Here is a 25,015-nt window from a genome sequence, read left to right as displayed (position 1 = left end):
GAATAGTTTTCCCTGACCACACAGTAAACAATCCGTTTGTTAATATTCATAGGGTTGTAACATTATTCTACTTAACCTGTTGAATATCCACATTTCTTTTAAAAATATTCTCAGTAATATTTTTTACTGTTTTCTAAGCTTCCTAAAATCGCCCTCAGGTAAGTCAAGCCTCATAGAAAACCAGTAACTTTCAAAACAGCTTAAAAAAACAACAATAGGGCTCAGCGCAAAAGAAAGATACAGCTGCCATGGAAACTAAAGAGCCCACCCTCCTGACTCCACAAGTGTACAAGGCAAAAGGAAAAAAGTTCCCGGCACTACCAATGCAGCAGGTCTCTCTTACCCTTTCCTGACAGCAATCTGGGCTCGAGAGTCCTTGCTGCTGTGAGATATACATATATATGCAATTATTCCGGATAGCGTACTAGGGAAAAGAGACTGCAAGGTGTGGTCCTAAGGACACCCCTATAAGTGTACAAAATGTTAGCAAAGGTATACTTTGTTGTAGAATTATGAGTTCAATATAATACAATTGAAATATAGAACGCTAGTAGTAAAAACGAGTATTACGCATGTGGGGGTCTTTTGTGATCCCCCAAATACCCTGTATCTGAAAATGGAGATAGGTGGAGGTATCCCTCTGCCCAGGTCTGTTATCCTGTCTGTGTGTGGAGAGTAATGTAAATATTTTCTGTTGTTCACAGTACACTGTACTTGCACTTCCTGATGAAGCCATTCGGGGTGAAACATGTTGAAGTTTTGTGTCACTGTAAATATTGAAAATATTGAGCACCTGTGTTTACCATAGCTGATCTATGGTCTCCACGTGGTGTGTTCAATTCAGTCTGCTGTTACTAGCCTTATCCCCCTTATCACAGGCCCTCTAGAGCCAGACCGCTCAGTGCCTTCCAATGTATTTCAAACCACAGACTGTCCAACCTCTTGGACGCAATCGATGAGCTAGAACCATTTGAATTCTGTCAGTAGACAGGCTAGAAGGGGGCTTGCGACCTACAGTAACCCAAATTACACATTATTTTAGGGTACAAAGCTGCCACCACCTCTGTAGAAGTACAGAGGACCTACTCTAACTAATTTTAAGACCTGCAGATAAAAACGGTTAATACACACTCTATTGTATCCGGCTATATGAACAGTAGTAGCGTTTCTTCGGAAAGCAGGGATGCGTTCTGTGTGGCTGAATAGTAGGAGTAGCTGAGAAAATAAATGACTTTAGAGTCGTATTAATAAATGCAATATAAATAATTAATATATTCAGACAATAATTAAAGTAACAAAATGATAACCCAGTGTAAAATGAAAAGGGAAAGAAAGAAATGAATACTTAATGTTCAGATGAAATATGTCCCTTTGGGGAAATCTGAGCACATGAAAAGTCTTTATTCTGGGTCAAAGTATATCTAAGATGGCCACTGGCTCGGTCCCCAGGCCAGCAGTAGTGTTGGGCAAACACCTAGATGTTCGGGTTCGCGAACGTTCGCAGAACATCGCCGCGATGTTCGGGTGTTCGACCCGAACTCCGAACATAATGGAAGTCAATGGGGACCCGAACTTTCGTGCTTTGTAAAGCTTCCTTACATGCTACATACCTCAAATTTGCAGGGTATGTGCACCTTGGGAGTGGGTACAAGAGGAAAAATTTTTTAGCAAAAAGAGCTTATAGTTTTTGAGAAAATCGATTTTAAAGTTTCAAAGGGAAAACTGTCTTTTAAATGCGGGAAATGTCTGTTTTCTTTGCACAGGTAACATGCTTTTTGTCGGCATGCAGTCATAAATGTAATACATAAGAGGTTCCAGGAACAGGGACCGGTAACGCTAACCCAGCAGCAGCACACGTGATGGAACAGGAGGAGGGTGGCGCAGGAGGAGAAGGCCACGCTTTGAGACACAACAACCCAGGCCTTGCATGAGGACAAGAAGCGTGCGGATAGCAATTTGCGTTTTGTCGCCATGCAGTCATAAGTTTAATACAGATGAGAGGTTCAATAAACAGGGACCGGAAACGCTAACCCATCACAGATGTTCATTGTTCATGTTACTTGGTTGGGGTCCGGGAGTGTTGCGTAGTCGTTTCCAATCCAGGATTGATTCATTTTAATTTGAGTCAGACGGTCTGCATTTTCTGTGGAGAGGCGGATACGCCGATCTGTGACGATGCCTCCGGCAGCACTAAAACAGCGTTCCGACATAACGCTGGGCAAGCCAGCACCTCTATTGCGTACATTGCCAGTTTGTGCCAGGTGTCTAGCTTCGATACCCAATAGTTGAAGGGTGCAGATGGATTGTTCAACACAGCTATGCCATCTGACATGTAGTCCTTGACCATCTTCTCCAGGCGATCGGTGTTGGAGGTGGATCTGCACGCTTGCTGTTCTGTGTGCTGCTGCATGGGTGTCAGAAAATTTTCCCACTCCAAGGACATTGCCGATACCATTCCCTTTTGGGCACTAGCTGCGGCTTGTGTTGTTTGCTGCCCTCCTGGTCGTCCTGGGTTTACGGAAGTCAGTCTGTCGGCGTACAACTGGCTAGAGGAGGGGGAGGATGTCAATCTCCTCTCTAAAGTCTCCACAAGGGCCTGCTGGTATTCTTCCATTTTGACCCGTCGGACTCTTTCTTCAAGCAGTTTTGGAACATTGTGTTTGTACCGTGGATCCAGAAGGGTATAAACCCAGTAATTGGTGTTGACTAGAATGCGCACAATGCCTGGGTCGCGTTCAATGCAGTCCTAGGCCGAAGAGGTCATAGCCTAGGGTCACAAAAGCCTGTTTATTTGGGCTATTTCAATGGTAGTGATGGTGACGTACATAAATCTCAGCCATGGCCGTTAGCAACGTCTGAATTTCACGAAATGTCTCATGCAGGTAGAAGACATATTGTTAGACTTGGATTCCAAAGATGGGGTCCCTACATCTCTGCAAACCAGAGTTACAGGGGTCAAAAATTGGTAAAATCCCCCATAGACTTTCATTGCCTCCCTATTTCACTTTCCAAAATCTCACATCTTTTCAAAGGGCAATGGCTCAGCAGTACCAAATTTTCTAGCATTGTAGGGACCCTTAGGGGGAACCTGACTGGTGAGTTTCGGGCCCCTAGGCCAAAGAGGTCATAGCCTAGGGTCACAAAAACCTGTTTATTTGGGCTATTTCAATGGTAGTGATGGTGACGTACATAAATCTCAGCTATGGCCGTTAGCAACGTCTGAATTTCACGAAATGTCTCATGCAGGTAGAAGACATATTGTTAGACTTGGATTCCAAAGATGGGGTCCCTACATCTCTGCAAACCAGAGTTACAGGGGTCCAAAATTGGTAAAATCCCCCATAGGCTTTCATTGGGCCTACTATTTACCGTTCCAAAATCTCACACCATTTCAAAGGGCAATGGCTCAGCAGTGGCAAAACTCACCAGTCATGATCCCCCTAAGGGTCCCTACAATGCTAGAAAATTTGGTACTGCTGAGCCATTGCCCTTTGAAAAGATGTCAGATTTTGGAAAGTGAAATAGGGAGGCAATGAAAGTCTATGGGGGATTTTACCAATTTTGGACCCCTGTAACTCTGGTTTGCAGAGATGTAGGGACCCCATCTTTGGAATCCAAGTCTAACAATATGTCTTCTACCTGCATGCGACATTTCGTGAAATTCAGACGTTGCTAACGGCCATAGCTGAGATTTATGTACGTCACCATCACTACCATTGAAATAGCCCAAATAAACAGGTTTTTGTGACCCTAGGCTATGACCTCTTCGGCCTAGGACTGCATTGAACGCGACCCAGGCATTGTGCGCATTCTAGTCAACACCAATTACTGGGTTTATACCCTTCTGGATCCACGGTACAAACACAATGTTCCAAAACTGCTTGAAGAAAGAGTCCGACGGGTCAAAATGGAAGAATACCAGCAGGCCCTTGTGGAGACTTTAGAGAGGAGATTGACATCCTCCCCCTCCTCTAGCCAGTTGTACGCCGACAGACTGACTTCCGTAAACCCAGGACGACCAGGAGGGCAGCAAACAACACAAGCCGCAGCTAGTGCCCAAAAGGGAATGGTATCGGCAATGTCCTTGGAGTGGGAAAATTTTCTGACACCCATGCAGCAGCACACAGAACAGCAAGCGTGCAGATCCACCTCCAACACCGATCGCCTGGAGAAGATGGTCAAGGACTACATGTCAGATGGCATAGCTGTGTTGAACAATCCATCTGCACCCTTCAACTATTGGGTATCGAAGCTAGACACCTGGCACAAACTGGCAATGTACGCAATAGAGGTGCTGGCTTGCCCGGCAGCCAGCGTTATGTCGGAACGCTGTTTCAGTGCTGCCAGAGGCATTGTCACAGATCGGCGTATCCGCCTCTCCACAGAAAATGCAGACCGTCTGACTCAAATTAAAATGAATCAATTCTGGATTGGAAACGACTACGCAACACTCCCGGACCCCAACCAAGTAACATGAACAATGAACATCTGTGATGGGTTAGCGTTTCCGGTCCCTGTTTATTGAACCTCTCATCTGTATTACATTTATGACTGCATGGTGACAAAACGCAAATTGCTATCCGCACGCTTCTTGTCCTCATGCAAGGCCTGGGTTGTTGTGTCTCAAAGCGTGGCCTTCTCCTCCTGCGCCACCCTACTCCTGTTCCATCACGTGTGCTGCTGCTGGGTTAGCGTTACCGGTCCCTTTTCCTGGAACCTCTTATATGTATTACATTTATGACTGCATGCCGACAAAAACATGTTACCTGTGCAAAGAAAACAGACATTTCCCGCATTTAAAAGACAGTTTTCCCTTTGAAACTTTAAAATCGATTTTCTCAAAAACTATAAGCTCTTTTTGCTAATTTTTTTTCCTCTTGTACCCACTCCCAAGGTGCATATACCCTGTAAATTTGGGGTATGTAGCATATAAGCAGGCTTTACAAAGCACGAAAGTTCGGGTCCCCATTGACTTCCATTATGTTCGGAGTTCGGCTCGAACACCCGAACATCGCGGCCATGTTCGGCCCGAACCCGAACATCTAGATGTTCGCCCAACACTACACGTGACCCGTTCGGCCAATCACAGCGCTAGCCGAACGTTCGGGGAACGTTCGGCCATGCGCTCTTAGTTCGGCCATATGGCCGAACAGTTTGGCCGAACACCATCAGGTGTTCGGCCGAACCCGAACATCACCCGAACAGGGTGATGTTCTGCAGAACCCGAACAGTGGCGAACACTGTTCGCCCAACACTAGCCAGCAGCAGGCTTTCGTGATGATGGTAATATGGAGGACTGCCCCTCCCTGTATGCATCCTGGTTTTATAGAAGCTAATTTCGGGGGTGGGACCAATCCTGCCCCCTCTGGTTTACAAACCAATCACAGTCCATCTTCTTGGAGAGAGATTTTTTGGTTTAACTTTGGAACACCAAGTCACAAATGATATATGCCATAGTTATGCTGATGACAGATTCATAATCCTCAGAAAATGACAATTCTTATAATATCAAACTTGGATAATGTCACATGTCCTGGCACTAAGCAGCTGAATAACTTGGTGACTGGGTATGTCAGCGGCATAAATTTAATATTAAAATATATACACGGTATCATATAAACGGTATTCCTTAAACAAGCAAAGATCATATACTCAATGTATTCCTAATGCTGGTTGAATGGCTCCAGCCTGTCTATGAGATACCAGATCCTGAATAGGCCCCCTGCTGTGTTTATCCTGTCCATAAAGGACGCCAGCAACAACTATGCCTTTTGGGGTTGCTTCTGGTAAATCTTTTCACACCTCAGTGTCATTGTTCCCTGAAGGAACTTTTTTTGAACCACTTAAACAAACATTGGGAAAGTCAAAGACAAAAGGGACTTCATGAAAATAAAGCTTGGTTTATCAGCTGAGATACCAGATTCCCCAAGGAAGACCCCAAGGCTGCACTCTGCTAGGACCTACACATCCTATCTGGATTGCCCCGTTAAACACAATCGGTGCAGAAACAGATTTTCTCACGGCTCTTCCGTGACACCCCTGTACTCTGGGTTAGGCACTGGACACGGCCGTTTCTCTGTTATACGAAGGGGCCTAGTAACACTTGCAGCTGACCTATCATTGCAGCGATTATTGTGAATGCTACTACGTTGCATCTCTGTCAGCCTCCTAGCCAGCAGGTGCAGGAGTTTTTCAGCAATCATTCATGTGATCACATGTGTGGGATAGCTGCGTTCCCCATTTTCAGATACGGGGAAGGTGGGGGATCAGCAAAGACCCCAACACACGTGATACTTTTTATTGCTACTGGTGTTTTAATTTCATCAGTATTTTATTGAACCCCTAATTCTACAATAAAGTATACCTTTTCTTTGAGTATGTTTTGGGCATCTCTTTGGAGCTAATTCAAAAATCTTACAAGCCACTAGTCGGATACTACTAAAGGGGCTCATGGCTACCAGTGGGAGTCTGAGAAGAAGTGTAAGGAGTTTGTGGATGTCACGAATACATGCCTCTGTGCTCCATTCTCACAGCAAAATTTACTTAAGGTTTTTCCATGGTTAAACAATTACTGTATTTTTTGAACTATAAGACTCACTTTTTTCCCCACTTTTGGGGGTCTTTTAGTCCAAATTCCTGACTTGAACGTCTGCCAATACGAGCCTCCAACCCACCGCAATGTCGGGGACTCCCTGTATTATGCCCATGCAGAGGATGACACAGAGGGGACAAATGGAGGACACAGGGGGCATAGGCGAGGACACAAGAGAGACACAAAGGGGCATAGAGGAGGACACAAGGAGCAAAGAGGAGGACACAGGGAGACAAGAGGTACAAGGGGGCATGAGGTACAAAGGGGGCATAATCCACAAAATGCCCCTTCACCATGGATGCACCAGGTTTATTATATATTTTTTTCCCTTGGTGTCCTCTAAACCTAGGTGCGTCTTATGGTCAGAAGCATCTTATAGTCCGAAAAATACGGTTACAATCATTATAAATCAAATAATACGGTTATAATTAAATTATAAGTTAAAATTCTTATAGTATTTTTTCCCAGCTTTTAAGAAGTACCCTGAAATGAAAGAAAAAAATAACACAAATACGGGTCACCTTGAAGTTAAGTTCTTTCAGTGTATTTTTAGGTCCATTACCTGTTATATGATTCTTCTAAAATGATTGTCTTCGGCTAGGTAAACAAACACAGGTTGCTGAAAGGCAAAGCCTGAAGATATCTCTTGCCGAGAAGCTTCAGCCATAAAAGTTGGCAGGTAATTAAGGTTTTTGGCCTGCACGTTTATAGGTATTTGGAAAACATTGCTTCACACAGGTCTTCACAACAGTGTGGTAGTGAAAGAAAGACCAGAAGTCAAACAATTTACAAGCCTATAAAGAAGTGCCTTTATTAAATTGATAACATTGGCACATTTCTCAAGACACTGGGATTTGTTTATAAATTGCAGCACAACTAAAGCTGTGCCTATTAACCAGTCAAATGACTGCTTCTATTTTAAAGTCTTCTCAACAATTAATATGGTATATGAATCATAATTATAATGCTCACATGTAAAAAAAAAAAAAAATAAGTATGATTTTGTGGCGAGATATCCTCATACCACATACCTAGAACACTGAAGGAAAGTAGGAAAGCGTTAATTGCAATATTGCAATTTAGAATGATATCCTGGCACTGTTTGAAAATGGTGCAGAGTTGGCAGACATAAAAATGGCAGGTGGTGGAAAACTTCTTAACCAAAGATTAAAACTTAACTCCATAAATGTATTCTTAGTCCTGTGTAAGTGTAAAGAACAGAGGAAGGTCTGCTTCAATGTCTCTGAAAGGTTTATTTGGGACTTATCCCAGAACAGCAATAAGGACAAACTGCTGACATGTTTCGGACCAGGGTCGGTTCTTAATCATAGCAAATTTCACAGCATTAAAAAGTTTTACAGCGGACCTTCCTCTGTTCTTTAAGTTTACTGGTTTGGGCTGCTATAGGTCCAGCTCTGCCTCTCGGTGGAGTGCAGCAGTATATTCCTTTCATCCTATGTAAGTGCTCAGAGGCTTTTGTCTGTGCCCCTTTAATAATGGATGTCAAATACATTACATTTAATCTACCTAGTCAGCAGCGCATTTCCTCTGGATTCTCAGCTGAGACCTTATAGTAGGATCCTGTTGGACGAGTATTTTTGAGTAAGTGTACAAGTTAGCGTAGGCGGAATTGGACAAGTAGCAGTACCTTAAAGAGGAACTAGAAGGGATGTGGAAAGTGAAGGCAGGAGCACTTAGGCTGTGACTCCGAGGCTGTGACTCCGAAGATGACAGAATGGCTCCAACTGATACCAGAAACCCCATCAGAATTCTTTGTTCAAAAGAGCGAATCCTAGACAGAGGATTTGAAGTGGAGGAAGATACATTCCACCACCCATGGGGTGAGGTGGGTTGGTAGAAGGGCGTTTAAATACATAGTAAGACAATTATAGTTGTGTTAGGCCCCTTTTACACTTGATCAGTTGCTCTCAGTTAAAACTGAAAGAAAACTGATTTTCAAAGTCCCATGTTTTCCTATGGCACAGTTTACACTTAAAGGGAAGGTCCAAGCAAAAAAAAAAAAATGAGATTCACTTACCTGGGGCTTCTACCAGCCCCATGCAGCCATCCTGTTCCCTCGTAGTCACTCACTGCTGCTCCAGTCCCCCGCTGGCAGCTTTCTGACCTCGGAGGTCAGGGCCGAATTGCGTACATTTTTACACATTCCCGCTAGTGCAGGAACATTAACACATACATTTTTACGCGTTAGTGGTGAAACACGTAAATTTTTGTTCCTGCACTAGCTGGAATGCGTAAAAATGTATGCAATGTGGCCCTGACCTCCGAGGTCAGAAAGCTGCCAGCGGGGGACTGGAGCAGCAGTGAGTGACTACAAGGGCACAGGATGGCTACATGGGGCTGGTAGAAGCCCCAGGTAAGTGAATCTCATTTTTTTTTTTGCTTGGACCTTCCCTTTAACGCGTTTTAACTGAAATCTTTTTAACAATGCACTGCTATGGAAAAAACGCGTACTAACGCATACCAACTGATTAAGTGTAAAAGGGCCCTTAGTGTAACATCAAATTAGTTGAGTACTGAATGTGATACTCCTTTACATTTTACTCCAGTAAAAGAATTTAGAGGGAAACTATCAACTCCCCTGAGTATCTGAAGAGATCATTGATCCTGGGCTGATATCGCTCAGGTTGTGATGCTTTTAGGATGTGAATGATTTGGAGGGCTACCAACCCACATGGGGACTAGGGGCAATGGGATAAGAAGTATTGGTGGAAAGCAGGGACAGGTTGTGTCCTAATGTAACAAAAAATAAATGTTTCTTAAATAATGTTGTGAGCAAGGCATATTTGTTTGTGCATGTGCATGAGGGCTGCCAGATGAGCAGTCCGTTGGCTGGCGATGAATAGAGATACATACACACATATTCACTGATTCCTTAATTATTTTATTGGAGCTCCACAGGGGATAATTTACCAGTCAGGTGCCACTCATGATATACACAACAATGCTGCAGCTCCCTGCTTCCGTATATTGCTACACCTCACCTGCTTCTTAGGCAATTGCATCAACACTAAGCTGATGGCTTGTGCCAAGCTCTCCTTCAGCTTAATAAATTACCCCCGACATGTCTCTGTATGTAAAAATTACAGTACTTGTAATTACAAATGCAAATATCCTGTAATTAGCCCATACACATTCCCTTAGGCTGGAGTGATTCTCTGCCTAGCAACAGGATTGTAAGCAAAGAAAAACACAATTGCTCTTTCACTAGCTGCAGTCCTCACGTGCTGGAAAAGCCTGGCATTCATCTACATGATTTCAGCTCCTATCACGGTTTTATCACTAATCAGGTGCATCTAGGGTTATGAGTGTCCATAGGTGTGCATGCCATAGCATGCAGCTTTGTTGGAGTATACATATTTATGTATGTTCTGAGCTAAAATTGTCTTATAACTTGAGTTTAACCTGTATCCAGATATCTTGTGTTTGAACTTGGCTTGCTTAAAGGGGACCTAAACTGAGAAGGATATGGATGTTTCCTTTTAAACAATACCAGTTGCCTGGTAGTCCTGCTGATCTCTTTGCTGCAATAGTGGCTGAATCACACACCTGAAACAAGCATGCAGCTAATTCAGTCTGACTTTAGTCAGAGCACCTGATCTGCATGCTTAATCAGGGGCTGTGGCTGAAAGTATAAGGCCTCTTTTCCACGAACTGTCTCTAGGCAGTGAAATGCCTCTCAAACTCTCACAACTGCTCACTGCTGCCTGGTAACTGCTTGTTGCTGCCTGGTAACTGCTTGTTGCTGCCTGGTAACTACTCATTGCCGCCTGGCAACTGCTTGCTGAGCACACAGCTCAACAGTTCGTGAAAAAGAGGCCTTAGAGACACAGGATAAGCAGGAGAGTCAGGCGACTGGTATTATTTTATAAGGAAAAATACATGTCCCTCTCAGTTTAGGTTCCATTTAACCCTACTTGTTTTTGGTGCTCCATAGTGATTTGTTGCCGACCTCTGCCTGTCAAGAATTAATCATAGGTTTTTAACCTTGGCCTACTTGATCATAAGTTTCTAACCTAGGCTTGTCCTGACTTTGGATAAGCCTATAGTCTCTAACAGTCTTGGGTCTACCTCTGCCTGTCTGACCCAACAGCTGCCTAGTGCTCACCTATCACCCATAGCTGACTGTGACCTATGCCGCTACCTTTTCTTGCTTTTTTGTTATCCGTTTGACAACCTGCTCCTGCTTCAACTATTCCACTCTGCTGGTCTCTGCTACCATCAACTTAAAGAAAGCCAGAGACTAACTATATGCAAAGATTTATACATACCTGGGGCTTCCTCCAGCCCCATCTGCACGGATCGCTCCCACGCCGCCATGGGTTAGGCACCACCAGGGGGGTCTTAGGGTTAGGCACCATGAGGGGTGGTTAGGGTTAAGCACCACCAGGGGGTCTTAGGTTTAGTCACCACCATGGGAGTCTTAGGTTTAGGCACCACTATGGGAGTCTTAGGTTTAGGCACAAACATGGGAGTCTTAGGTTTAGGCACCACCATGGGAGTCTTAGGTTTAGGCACTAGGTTTAGGCACCACCATGGGAGTCTTAGGTTTAGGCACCAGCATGGGAGTCTTAGGTTTAGGCACCACCATGGGAGTCTTAGGTTTAGGCACCACCAGGGGGGTCTAAGGGTTAGGGAGAAGTAGAGGGAGAGTTCTGTGTGAGAGTAGGGTTAGGTTTAGTAGTAATGTAAGTAACATGTTATTGATAGTTTCTGCTAAATGGAAACATGGTTAAACATAAAAATTGCGTCTCTGGAATAATAACAATCGTTAAAAATGTATTTTACACAAAGTGATAATTTAAAACGAAATTTATTTGTAAACCGATATTTTTGTACTTATTGTAAAATAAGAAATTCTGCTATATCCTGCGCCCTTTTTTCACTGCACCTCTATTTCATGCACGCAGTTGGGAGGAGGGTATTTGTATTTTACATGCATATTTAGCATGATAGAGAAGAAAAAGATGAGAAGGGCATTTTTGCTTCTCAAGGTCTGCAATGCTTCTGTAGCCTCAAAGTTAAAGAGAGGTTACCCTCACCTTGAGAGAGTATAGTAATCAGATACCTGTGTAATATTTTTAACTTCTATTCAAACAGGTAACATAATATAGCCAATGTATTGAAACCCTTCAGTTTCTTCTTTAGGGCATTTAACCACTTCAGGATCACAGGTTTTTTCCCTTAACTACCTGCGGACCGACGCAGTTTAAATCTACGGCGGGCTGGTGGCGCTGTGGTTCTGACCGGACCTAAACTCTACGTCCCATTCACCACGCGCCCCCGCCCGTCCCCGCCGCTCTGTCCCCGCAGCAATGTGCTGCCCTGCCGCCTCTATGACGGCAGAGCACTGTGAGCCGGGCAGGAGCCGTTTTCATTGGCTCCTGGCCCTGTCATTCCTGTAAGCCGTTCCCATTGGCTTACATCGAGTGACAGGGTCAGGAGCCAATGAAAGCAGCTCCTGACCGGCGCACAGCGCTCTGCCATCATAGCGACGGCAGAGAAAGCAGCCTGCGGCTGGGACAGAACGGCGTGACCATCAGGAGCGGCAGATTTTAGCGGGCGATTTGCTGTACCAGCACCCTCTGGTCATTAAGGGGGCAGAAGGTGCTGGCACCGAAGTGGTTAAAAACCAAAACAACGTTCACATTTTAGCGCTCCTCCCATTTATTCAGCGACAACTTTATTGTTACTTATCACACTGAAATGATCTATATATTGTTTTTTTCGTCACAAATTAGGCTTTCTTTGGGTGGTAGTTTTTGCTATGAATTATTTTATTTTATATGCATTGTAAAGGGAATAATAAGGAAAAAAAGAAAAAATGATTATTTCTCAGTTTTCAGCCATTATAGTTTTAAAATAAAACGTGCTTCAATACATAAAACCCACACGTTTTATTTGCCCATGTGTCCCAGTTATTACAACGTTTAAATTGCGCCCCTAGTACAATGTATGGTGATAATATTTTATCTGGAAATAAAGGAGCATTTTTCCATTTAGGGATTTTTAATACTGTTTCACTTATTACAATACCTTTTTTTGCAAAATTAACAGTGATACACTCTCATGACATCCATATTAGAAAAGTCCCTAAGGTAACTATTTATGTAAAAAAAAAATTAAATGATGTAATTTTTTTCATTTCTTTTAACAAGTGTTTTATAATAATACATTTTCTATGTAAAACAGATTACTGGTATAATTAGGTGTATTTTACTTTTTGACCACAAGATGGTGCTACTGAGACCATGTCTCTGACGTTTTCAAGCTCTCCGGAGACACGGAACAGTGATCGGGATTGAGAATAAAAAGAATCTCACATCCTGAACACAGATGGAGGGGGCTGCAACGGTGGATCGACGGAAAAAAGTGCGGGGATCGTGAATGCAACGGTAACATAGCAGTATGCATATCTACCCCCCTGATCCGCACATGAAGTTTAAAGGGGCGTAGATATGAGTACCAGAGATCCTAAAGTGGTTAAGTCTATCCTGCCTCCAAAACCACGTATATTATGTACCCACTTCAAGGCCATGAGTAGTGTTCTAGCAGCTGCAGCACAACGGTTGTCCATCTTGTCTGAATAAAAGTTGAAAATACAACTGTGGTGCTGGTTTGCCATATATTATCTTGACCGATTTGAAGAAGGTAGTATAGTCAATCACCCCACTGTAAAGGTACCCATATATGGTACAGTTTTTCAATTTTTTTTATTCGTTAATTTAGTTTGATTATTCCGTTACATCGAATATAAAGGGGTCAATTCATAAAAGGCCTTGCGGTAAAAAAATCTGGTCGGGAAAATTCTGCAATCTGTATTTTAGACTTTTGTGTGCTAATTCATAAAAATCTTCACAGGTGCGGTAGAAATGCGTTGTTTGAGTGGGTCCACACTAGACCCGGTTGCAGGACGGACACTGCAGTCCGGATCAGGGGAAGTACCCACCGTACTGCAAACTGATGAAAGTGCATCAGTTTTGCATCAGTTTCCGTTCAGGTTTTTCCCTGACAGAAAACGTCTCCATCATTAGGAAGGAGTGGAAAGATTTTTTTGGGCCAATCATAAAGCTCAGGCTATCCGTTTTAACATCCGTTTTTTGCCTGTGGAGCTGGAGATGCGTTTTCTCATTACTTTCACTACCCCTGCGTGTATCCGTGGTCCTGATCCGTTGCGTGAAAATGCAGCAGATCCGGACCTTCCGTTCAGGTTTTGAAAACGGATCCCCGCAAACGCAGACAGATCCGTTTTTTACTTGGGTGAGGCTGGCTGCTATTTTCAACATTAGTATCCGGGACTCCGTTTTTCATCAGGTTTGAAAAACGCAGCCACGGATACGTTTCCGGACCTAGTGTGGACTGGCTCTTTTACCGAACTGTCTGTAACATGAGAAGAGTAGCTGGCTGAGTTGATACATTTGCTGTTCTCCATGCAGAGACAGCATTACAATAAAAGAGGCATCCCCAACTTCCCTTTAGATGTGCATTTTTTGTTATACTGCCTCTGCTTGCCCAGAATCTGCTCTGAATCGGTCTTTAGTCTTTCTAAACAATCTATTTAATTGCCACAGCTTAGAAGAACTTCAGGAAATTTGACACATGCAGGCTTTCTGATGTTAAATACATATCTGAAAACAGATGTCCAAGAGGCTAAAAACACAGCCTAAGGTATTCAGGGGAAGCTTGTTTGTTCCGCTCTCACCGCTGCTGCCTTGGAGATCTGTCTCCATTAACTTTGCTCTTATCGCTCTCTTATCACCTCTTCAAAGCAGGCGGTATTATCCGTGCCTTTACCACCTGCTTTGATCTTTATGAATTGACATTTACCGACACGTGTTGGAGGTGTTTACAGCACAAGTTGGTAATTTACCTCACTGCTTAGGAATTTCAGCTTTTCATGCAGTAACAGCTTTTATGAATTAGCATTTTGCAAAGTGCTCAGTAAAGTCTGCTGTTTTCAGCATTACCGCATGCGGTAATGCTTTATGAATCGACCCCAAAGATTTTTCCAACATGTCTGATCGTATTTTTATAGAAAAAATGGTATTTTCGTTCGTTTTTCTTGATCGAAAATTGAAAGTTTTTATTGTACCGTGTATGGGTACCATTACCTTGAGCAATGCATCTCTAAAAAAAAAAAAAAAAAAAAGAAAGTGTGGGATAACGTATGACTTGTGCATAGATGATGTACTTTGACAGCAGCTCTGATGTGGAATGATTCACCACTCCAGAACTAGCAACAGCGTTAGCAGCATCTGTCTAGTGACAAATCAGAGAACCGCTACACTGCTAGCAACACTGCACTCACTATCAGAAGTGTATTCGGGTGGTTTTCTGCTGGCAATCCTGTCAATGACTGGTGAATTCCCCATGTGGCAAGAGACTTATTCAGCTAGGTAATTCCTAATTAATTTTTTATTAGAGATTAATTAGAACTCTAATTAACTCCTCCACTTCTTACTGTTGATATGAATTTCATCATTAACTAACTTTCTTCCAGTCTCGCCTTGTAGCACAAAGTTCTTCAGTTTTTAAACACTTTTTTTTTTTACATTTGTATTTGAACTCCCAATCATGTGCTTTTCAAATTATCTCTGTACAAAAAAACATAAAATAGACCACCATGGGTAAAGGGTCTGCCACACGCCCAGGTAGGCTGGATTCACAATGGTGCATTGCATAATGCATGGATTATAATGAGTGTGAACTGCAATGGAAACTGGACATAGACTTTAATAGAAAGCCTGCATGCAGCGAGTTAGAATAACGCATTCAGTTACAACGTAGAACTGTGAACAGGCCATGTACAGTATGGACCTTGGAAGAGTGGGGTTATATATTTTTGGGGTTAGCCAAGTCCTCTATAAACTGCTCTATCACAGAGAGTATAAAATCCTTTATTATTGGTACAGGAATCTTTCACCATTTGGGAACATTTGCTGTTAGATAACTTTAGAGGTTGTAATCAGATGACCAATCCCACTTCTGCTGGTTTTGCCCTGTATCCAAAAATGTTGAGAGATTGCTTTGGATTGGCCTCTGAAGTCAGGAAAACTCAGCTAACCAATAAACCTTGGAAGGCACTCTTCCACATCAAATTTCAGACCCTTTCAAAGCATCAGAATTCAATTTTTTTGCATTGTACAACATAGTAAGAGTGCTCATACCTAAGGAATAGAGGTGCCCCTCCATTGATACCCCTGCTCTTATACATAACCACATAAAATAGGCTTACTAGAATAGATTATGTTTTCAATTACCAATCAGGAAGAAATATGGACCCCTTGGTTTGATTGGCACCCCTTTCAGGCACCCATTGGTTAGGGATTTTCCCTCAACTGCAGACCTGCTTTTGTTTCAGGGCTTATTATGTCAGCTACTATTTATACCCCATAACTGTCTCCAGTTATGGTATTGTGCTCCTGCAGAATCGTTGGATTATAGTGCCGTTTCATACAATACATTGTGGGTAAATGTTTATTTTTATCTGGATTTGTTAAACTTTTGTTGGATTTTTTTTTTACCATATATATGGTACTTGACTAGTCTAGTCTAGAAATTTAGGACTGACTCACTAAATAAAAGTATAGGGGGTCTACTGGTACTCAAGTCAAACCTAAATTTCGGACTCATAACCTTTGCAGAGCGATTTGCAGTGGACGGCATGCTTTATAATCCCCTCTCGCCATTACTTTTTGCTTGGAAAGCATTACTTTGTATAGCTTGTATAGTATCCATTGTCTGTGAGACACTGGCACTTTTACCAACCAATGGCTTCAAAACTGTATAATGAATAGTAATGTATGTACTATTCAGTTACATAATTTGCACCAATGTACCCAGTGGTAAAGGTCGACTTAAATTCAATGATATTGAATTTAAGAAGAAAAAGGTTTTCAAACAAACTCACACCATAGTGCGCAATGTAATATTTATACCATATCTCTGTATGTTCTTTACATTAGCTATTAGCTGGTAATCATCACTGCAGTCATTGTGTGCACCCCAGTGATAGCTGGGAATCACATAATGAGCACCCAATGTACCATTGGCTCTGAATGTTCTCTTCATATGTGCTTATATACTGGTTTGTCAAAACACACTAGTAAGTAAAGTAATATGTGACCAATAGTTAATAGTAATAGGGACAAAAACAGCTTGGAGAATGAATATATGCACTCTGTAATCAACAGTGTGAAACACTGGTGCTATATAAATACAGAAAACATAAAGATCATAAGATCTGTAAACTGTCCCTCGTAATGCACTAAAGGACAACTGATGTGAGAAGAATATGGAGAGCCATATTTATTTCCTTATAAACAATACCAGTTGCCTGACATCCCTGTTGATCTATTTGGCTGCAGTAGTGTCTGAATAACACCAGACACGCATGCAGCTAATCTTATCAGATCTGACAATAACACCTGATCTGCTGCATGCTTGTTCAGGGGCTATGGCTAAAATGATTAGAGGAAGAGAATCAGCAGGAAAACCAGGTAACTGGCACTGCTTAAAAGAAAATAAAGATGGCAGCTTCCATATGTCTCTTGCTTCAGCTTTCCTTTAAGGTGAAACTGCAGTGACCTTAAAAAAAACCAAGGGAACAAGAGTTGCTTACAGAAAGTATAATGTGCCAGAAAAAGGGCTCATCGGGCTCAAACTAGATACGTGACTCACATGCCTTAACTGTGATTCTCACCTCTGGGACAGAGCCAGCAAACATTTCCTATTCCAGATGCCAGGCCCCTGATAAGACAAGCGCTGTGCTTCATTCTAAACCTCTAAAAGGTACAAGTTGCTCAACCTTCTGAGATTTTCACAAAACAGGTCTTACCTCTGTGTTTCACTTCCTGCTTCCTCTGGAAAAGTTTCCCAGACAATATAATAGTAGAAAATACACTTTCAATTTTCCACTGGGTGTCTGTTGTGTTTTATAATTCAGGCCACCTGCACTCAAGGACACTTTTGCTATTCAAAGCTATGCAAATTTCCCTCAGAAAGGCAATTTCACAACTTTTCTTTGAACATCTCACACTGTTTCCAGTGGATATTCATCTTTTTCACTGCGGAGTCTTAGAAGAGCTGTGGAAGTTAACAGCTTCACCTTTTGCTTCACCTCGAAATGCAAATAAATGAGTGAGTGCACATTTTCTTCACAGCTACTCCTTTTGAGTGGTCCATTTTCAGGTTCCTTAAAGTTGCAACAGTACCGCAAAATTTTCATCAACCCTGAATTATTAACATCTTATTCTCCACTGTAAGCACAGTCCTCTAAGTGGAGCTCGGAGACAGACAACTCTTCAGTATATGGAGCAAGTGCCTTTTAGGAACATATGCAAGGCCATGTTCAGAATTTGCAAAAATCAAGATGGCAGTCCCCTGTAAAAAGTCAGCAGTTCTCCAGCTCTGGTTAGCATGATGGGATGACAATGTGCACTAGCAAACCAATGTTATTAACCACTTCTCTACCACAGTTTTTTTCCCCCTTCAAAAGCTCTTCCCATTCATTCGGTAATAACTTTATCATTAATTATCACACTGTAATGATCTATACAATATTTTTTGCGGGGCAAACTAGGCTTTCTTTGGGCAGTTCTTTATGGTAAGAATTATATTATTTTATATGCATTTGACAGTCAAGAAGAAGAAAAAAATGAAAAAAAAAAAATCACAATTTCTCAGCTTTCAGCCATTGTAGTTTAAAAATAAAATGTGCTATTGTAGTTAAAACAAGCACATTTTATTTGCCCATTTGTCCCGGTTATTACAATGTTTAAATTGTGTCCCTAGTACAACGTATGGTGATAATTTTTTATTTTGGATTAGGGGTTAAGGAGTTAAAATTATGAAAATGTATTTAATTTTTCTATGGTAAGTGTATAATGGTGTATTTGGAAGTAGTTTTACTTTTTGACCACAAGATGGTGCTATACTAACTGTTTTCTAAAAATAGAAAACAGAACCAAGTATTTACATGTGTTTATAAACAAGGATGTAGAAAAGCGTGGCAGACGTTGCTAAGTGGTTAAGGTATGTAGAGTATAACAGAGATGGCGTGAAGTTGAGGAAAGTTTGGTTTGATAAAGATAAGGCATAGTGGTGCAGATGCCTTGTTTAGGAGAAAAGCAGTACATTTGACAGCTCAAAGTGTGAATAAGCCCTTGTTCTCTTCAACAACAAACTTCGGGTGACTACTTTTTGTGATAAGACTACCCAGCAAGCTCATGGTGAACCAGAAATCAATGGCGTGTGTAAGGGGCTACAATGTACCAAAAAGCCCTCTTCACAAAATGGAAAACAAAAAGCATTTTAGTAAAACAGGGAGGTATTTTCTAAGCACAGTTCACACAGAGGTTACACAAAAATATGTGGACAGTTTACTTGCTGCTGCTTTAATCAGATAGTGAAGCCATACCTGCGATGAAAAACGCCAAAGCAGAACTCTAAAAATGTCCAACTTTAAAGGACAACTGAAGGAAGAGGGATATGGAGGCTGCCATATTTATTTCATTTTAAGCAATAGCAGTTGCCTGCTGTCCTGTTGATCCTGTGGCTCTAATACTTTAGCCACAGACCCTGAACAAGCATGCAGCAAATTAGGTGTTTCTGACATTATTGTCAGCTCTGACAAGATTGGCTGCATGCTTGTTTGTGGTGTTATTCAGACACTAAGGCCTGGAACCCACTAGCAGTACACTACTAAGCCGTTACTAAGCAGTTGTGATTTGCAAAGCGCTTGCTAATGTAATGCTATGGGTGTGATCCCACTTGAGTGATGTGATTTTATAAAAATCCCCCATAGCATTACATAAGCAAGAGCTCTTTCAAATCACTAGCGCTTAGAAAAGGCTGCTAGTGGGTTTAAGGCCTACAGCAGCCAAATACATTAGCGGGGCTGTCAGGCAATTAGTATGGTTTAAAAGGAAATACACATGGCAGCCATCATTTTCTTATCACTTCAGTTTAACTTTAAGCAACCGGTATTGCTTAAAAGGAAATAAATATGGCATCCTCCATATAACTCTCGCTTCAGGTTCCCTTTGAATGCATGCTGCAGTTCTGTCACCACGGAATGTTTTGTGTACCTATGTAGGTAATAGCACAAATAAGAAATGTAAGGCCTTGTTTCAGGCAGTTTTCATTCAGTTTTTTTTTTTTTAAATAGATGTTCTTTGTTTTGTGTAATGGCCACTGAGAAAGAAAGAACAAATACAAAGTATTCACAGATTGCTTAGACTTATTAAAACTGAAACAACTTACTTATTGCTTCAGCCTTTTTTTCTGGATTTGTGTGACACAGCAAACATCTACAGAACTATTGTGGTGTTGTTTCTAGACTTAAAGGACAACTGAAGTGAGAGGGATATGGAGGCTGCCATATTTATTTTCTTATAAGCAATACCAGTTGCCTGGCTATCCTGCTAGTCCACTGCACTTTTAGCCATAGACCCTGAACAACCATATGCAGATCAGGTGTTCCTGACATTATTGTCAGATCTGACAAGATTAGCTGCATGCTGGTCACTGCCAGGTAACTGGTATTGTTTAACCGGAAGTAAATATGGCTGCCTCCATATTCTTATCACTTCCAGTTGTCCTTTAAAACTTAGAATCATTTATTAAAAATGTAAAAAGTAGTTCCAACTCATAATATGGCGACAGACCACATATGATAAAATGATGCATTAACACAATGTGACCACTGTAAGGCTGCAATACAAAATATTGCCAAAAGTTTGGGACTGCCCTGCTTTTGTACACACACACGCACTTTAATAACATTCCATTCTTAATCTATAGGTTTCACCATGGAGTTAGACCACCCTTTGCAGCTATCCAGCTTCAACTCTTCTGGGAATATTTTCCACAAGGTTTGAGAGTGCATTTTTGACCATTCTTCTGAAACTAATTGGGAGGTAAAGGCCTCATTGCACGAGTAGGCGCTCGCAGTCTCCACCACTCTTATTTTTCCCAAAGGTTTTTTATCAGGCAGGTTGAGGTTGGGGCTCTGTGGAGGCCAGTAAAGTTCCTCCAAACCAAAATCACCCATCCATAGATGTGCAGTTATGTTGGAACACAAAGTTGGGAGCATGAAATTGTCCAAAATGTCTTTGTATCCTGAAACAATCCCATACCACAATGCAGTCAGACAAGTTCTGATCTCCTGGCATCTGCCAAACCTAGATTCATCCATTGGATTGACACACAGAGATGCATGATTCATCACTCCAGAAACCAGGTGTCCACTCTTCTAAAGTTCAATAACCGTGTGTTTTACTCCATTGTATCCAACGTTTGGTGATTTAAGGTTCTGGATGCAGCTGCTCAGCCATGGACTAATCTGACAGCAATGTGAAGTTTGGAGGTCTGGAGCTACTGACTCTGCAAAAACTTGGTGATTTCTGTGCAATGAGAGCCTCAGTATGCGCTAACCCTGCTCTGTTATTTTACATGGCCTACAACTTTGTAGCTGAATTGCTGCGGTTCCCAATTGTTTACACATTTTATAATACCCTTAACAGCTGACCGTGAAAAATTTAGTAACAAGGGAATTTCACAAATGGACTTTGTGCACAGGTAGCATGTTATCATGGTGCCATGTTAGGATTCACTGAGCTCCTTAGAGAAACCCATTCTTTGACAAATGTTTGTAGATGTATTCTGTATGCCTAGGTGCTTGAATGTATACACTAATAGCCAGAAACGTGATTAGAACATCTTAATTCAATGATTTGGAAGGGTTTCCCAACAACATTGGCAAAATAGTGTATATTTGGGTGGATACATTTAAATGTTGATAATTAAGCACAGTCAGATACTTGAGGAAGTGACTCATTAAAAAGGACACAGCAATAATCCTTCAAGATTATGTGATATGCTTGACCACCCCCTAGCCCTCTCTTCAAAATTGGTTAGCTGAGAAAGTCTGTTTGTGTTCACCCACAAGATTGTAAGCTAGGCAATTCAGTTCTGGAAGCAAACTTACTATCCAAATCTCAAAAGCCTATTTTTTCTAATATAACTTTTGCTGGGAAATGTGCAAACACAAATGTGTCAGTTAGATGGTACCAGAGAGACTGATGAGCTACAAATACCTTTGTTTCATATCTAAACATTACATCGTAAAGCTAATTCTTGCTCCACCTAGTGCAAATACTAACTCAGAAAGACGGTAATGAACAAACACATAACACAAAGGTGTTATTTTCACTGAAAAGTCAATGATACCATTACTATAATTCTTCCAGCTATGTAAAATGCTGACAACAAACTGTCACAAAATACCTTCTAATAGCCATTACAAATGAATCAGCAGTTTTCGTTTTTTTTAACGGTGTTTAGTTATGCTGAGATTTTAGGACAGCAGAGACCTGAACAGAGAAAAGTATGATCGTACCCAAATACCACAAAGCTGCTAAGAAAAGTTGCTAAGCAATGTATTTTTGTATTTCATACTGTATTTCAATTGCACCTAATTCATGTTAATAGGACTGGTAACTATTTAGCAGAATCCTACAAATCTCTCTACAGAACTTAGATGTCATCCAAACAAATGCTAACTCAGCCACAATAAAGAGCTTTGTCAACCTTACCTGGCTGCATGACACTTGAGGAGTAAGCTTAATAACTATACCCGATGTACTTTTATGTGCATGACTCATTGGGATGTCATAAGAGAATGTTGTCACGGCAACAACAAAACAGTCAGAAGTAGTCTAGTGCATACCAGTAGAATTACATTTACTTCAGCACAGATGAATCTCATGTCTCTTGGTGGAGCATACAGTTTCCTGCAGCTCCCACTCACCCTTCAAAAGTAAGATATTCATTATCTTCAGAGAGGCCTATTTTTAAAAGTGACAAAAACATTTCAGTAGAAAAGTGTTATTTCAATGGAAACAGCAGCATTTTCAGATCCCTAAATACAGTATATAAAAGTTCCAATAACCTGAAATGACTGGAAATTTTATAAGGAAGGGAAACGTGCTGCAAATTCTTCTCAATGATTAGTATTTTTCTGCCGATTATAATATTTATAGACAAATTTATATTCTCCAGCTAGTGATTTGCATTTGAAAACTGAAGCAAGGCTAAAACACAGGACAGTGATGCTTGACTCAAACACCCATTCACAATGATTGCCACCTTAGGCACTTTAGGAATTCTTTAACAATTACACGATCTAGCCTTTGCACTAGACATTAATCTACCCCTGCTAAGGTAGACCATCTGATTACAAACTTCCCTTTTCAGGGGGGCCGTACCTCCATTAGGTATTTGGGGATTCCTCTACCCTCTATCTTGGCCCAATTTTTTTTAACCTAAATTTCCCTCCTATTCTACATGCAATTACTGCTGGTTTAGAGCATTGGGGCCAGTTGTCAGAATTTGCGTCTTCCAAGCCATAGGTGGCTCTTTAGCCACTTGAATGCAGCTCTGCTAGTGCATGGTTCCGGACCTTTCCAGTCTGCCATGGATCAGGGCCTTTTTGGTGGGCGGGTGAAGCAGATGACGACCCGGGAGCGCAGGCTGAATTAGGGGAGAGGCCAGGCAACAGAGAAGGCAAAGGGCCGATATCTGTCCTGAAGAAATGCGCAGCCAGAGAACAGAAGAGAGTCTGGAGATGCTGCCGATCACCTGATTCCTCCTGAGTTCAATCTTCTGACTGATGGTTTCTTATTGTACGAAAAAACCCTTAAATATAATGAAGAATTCACAGCACACTGTATGATGGTAGATTTCCCAAAGTAGCCCCAAACTACAACATATCCACCCCCATACTTTACAGCTGGTATCAGGGTCCTCTAATGAAATGCTGTATTGGTTTCACCAAAAATTGGTCCTCAGATAGTGGCACCAAAACGTAATTGAGCCTCATATATTCAGAACACATTGTTCCAAACGTCCTGGGCCCATATCCAATCAACCTTTTCTCCTAAGTTATCTCCAAGGTGATAATTTTCATATTATCTTTAAAATAACTATTAAAGGAATACTATCGCTTCACAATTTTTTTTCAATTGACACAGGAATTGTTTGGGAAGTGCTGCTAAGTACTGGTGTATACATTTTAGTAGCAACTTCTTTGTTTACGGTTAGCAAAATACTTTCAAACTTTACTGACGCCAAAACTGACGGCTGACTGAGCCATGATGAGAGGGGAAATTCCCCTCACACTTGATCAGTTAACTCTATGTGTAGCTGTGTGTGTGACAGAGAGAGAGAGCTCCCAACAGCTGCAGATCCTGTGTCCTGGGTTTCTGAATGAAGTGTCTGAAGAGAACAGAGGAAATGTAACTGTAATTGTCACAGCTTTTCATACTGTTTTTGCTTTCAGAGTTTGATATGTTTGATATTTTCTTTCTGTAGTCTGATATGCAACTCTGGCTGTGCATTGAAGCAGACGCCCCTTCTGCAATTGATTTGTCCCAATATAGCTAAATCCTACCCTCAATAAATTACAGTTTTTGCCTCTGATATTTAACATGACAAGTAGGAAAATGTTTACACAGCTACTTAGACATTACTTGCACACTGTCATTTTAGAACACTTGGGTATCAATAGTATTCCTTTACTCCTTTACAATTGAAAAAGTATCCAAAAAGTTGGTGAAAATGTACTATCAACATTATTATGAGTCTTTTCTTGCTTGCTGGTGGCTTAAGAGGCTTTTTATGACACGTTTTGAATAGATCACCTAGGAGAACACTCAAAAGAAAAAGTGAATTGCATATGGGCTTGTTGATGAGGTATATGACTATGGATTAAGTGCGTGCAGTCTGCTGAGGAAACACAAAGTAGAATATATACTTATGCTGATCTAACAGTAAATCGGTATTTGTGTTTAAAAACCATACAGTGTGATCACACAGTATTCTGAAGAGCTCTGAAAACTGCAACAGCATAAACCGAAATCTGATTCTGAAAGCTGTAACTTAGCTTTTAACAAGTGAGCCAAAATTTCTTTGCAACTTGAATTACAGCTTAGAGAGCTTTGAAAACATAACATCATCCTTTTATACCTAGAGCAGGTTTCCTTTTCTGAAAAACAGCCCCTTCTGTGTCATTTTGGAGACTAGCACAATTTAAGAATGGCGTTTAATCATACCCCTTATATAAAGATGTCAGAACTCAGGTGCTAGGATCTGTGAATTATGAGAGTTTCACCACTAAAAAAACATTTCCTTTATAAATTACGGTTATATAAAAAACACCATTACGGTATATGATATGACTACTGATCTATCAAGGTGAAAAATCATTGTGTTTTATAAGAAATATGTACTCCTACCACCTCTTTTGGGGAAGTGTTTCAGTGTATAGCACTACAATCCATCACTTGAGGGAAAACAACAATTTTATCAATCATGCTATTAGGTCAGAGAGCTATTGGGAATTCA

General features: G+C 41.4%; 1 protein-coding gene across 4 annotated transcripts in view; it reads right to left on the bottom strand.

Moving 5' to 3' along the window:
• Nucleotides 1-25,015, bottom strand: part of CSGALNACT1 (chondroitin sulfate N-acetylgalactosaminyltransferase 1) — a 685,316-nt gene that overhangs the window by 422,824 nt on the left and 237,477 nt on the right. Inside the window, exon 1 of one of the 4 annotated variants that reach the window (XM_068233670.1) lies at nt 22,207-22,256. The exons of 2 other annotated variants lie outside the window; for them this stretch is intronic. The gene's annotated coding sequence lies outside the window, so the exon portion shown is untranslated. Of the gene's footprint in view, nt 1-8,240; nt 8,306-22,206; nt 22,257-25,015 lie in introns of those variants that run through there. One more of the 4 variants, XM_068233671.1, reaches the window with a different exon arrangement.

Source organism: Hyperolius riggenbachi, chromosome 1, assembly GCF_040937935.1.
Source record: "Hyperolius riggenbachi isolate aHypRig1 chromosome 1, aHypRig1.pri, whole genome shotgun sequence".
Taxonomy (NCBI): domain Eukaryota; kingdom Metazoa; phylum Chordata; class Amphibia; order Anura; family Hyperoliidae; genus Hyperolius; species Hyperolius riggenbachi.
The sequence above is the reverse complement of the archived record's forward strand: the minus strand, read 5'-3'. Positions and strand labels throughout refer to the sequence as shown.